Source organism: Lytechinus variegatus, chromosome 5 (genome assembly GCF_018143015.1).
Source record: "Lytechinus variegatus isolate NC3 chromosome 5, Lvar_3.0, whole genome shotgun sequence".
In the NCBI taxonomy this organism is placed as follows: Eukaryota; Metazoa; Echinodermata; class Echinoidea; order Temnopleuroida; family Toxopneustidae; genus Lytechinus; species Lytechinus variegatus.
This window is the reverse complement of record NC_054744.1, coordinates 31,739,442-31,740,421: the sequence shown is the minus strand read 5'-3', so window position 1 is coordinate 31,740,421 and position 980 is coordinate 31,739,442.

The following is a 980-nucleotide window of genomic DNA, read 5'->3' as shown; positions in this document are numbered from 1 at the left end:
TTGAAATGATCATTTAATAATGGCAGCTCATTATTATATTTCATATGGTAATGTATCTGGCTTATCTATGAGATATTCTTTATATTCTGGATGGTGAGCTGATGTAAATCTAAGGAAATCGCCCATACGGTAACTTTTTTATACCGACCTGGGGTGTATTGATTGGAAATTAATTATCCTTAATGAGCTTAACATATGGTGTCCAACTAATGGTGTCAGATAGTTCACTTATCCTCATCGCTTCTCATAGCTCTCTCTCTATCTCTGTTTTGCCCTTTCTTTATTTAAAAATATATTTGATCGGGCAGCCGATCAAAATAGGCTTTCATATACACAGAAAAACAATTGATGTTAACCGGTGTACATGGAGAACTGCACCAATGGTTTTACTTCAGTGTTAAATTGACCACCTATAGGTGTTTCTACAACACCTTTGGTCGTTAAATTTTCACTTTTGGGTTATGTTTATCTCTAGGGGTAATTTTTACACCACAGTTTTTGGAGTAGTGATAACTTCGGCCCCGTCCTGCAGAACACAATGTCATTTCATATCTTGCTGTGTGCGCTATAAAACGCCTAGCTTAGCCGGTAATATAGGAGCGCTTGAGCACCTAGATAAGGTGATATGTGCGCAATATAAAATACTCTATATTACATCAAACTGCTTTGGAGCTGATGAATTTGTATTAACTAACAAAAAGGGAAATAGTACAATACGCATTGGGATTCACCAGAGTTAATGACGGCCTCCATGAATCAGAATGTTCCACGTCTAATAAACATAGGTGGGGAATAAACTTTGACAGAATGTATCAGTAGCAAGGCGGGAGAACCGCAGACAAAATCAGCACGAACATGCAAGTCGCATGCACTTTAAACAAAACGAAAAGGCATTTGAAGTAAAATCATTAGATTTAGACGAATTTTTACGACAGTAATTCTATTTGTGAATAATGCAATCCACTTTCCCTGTATTTTTT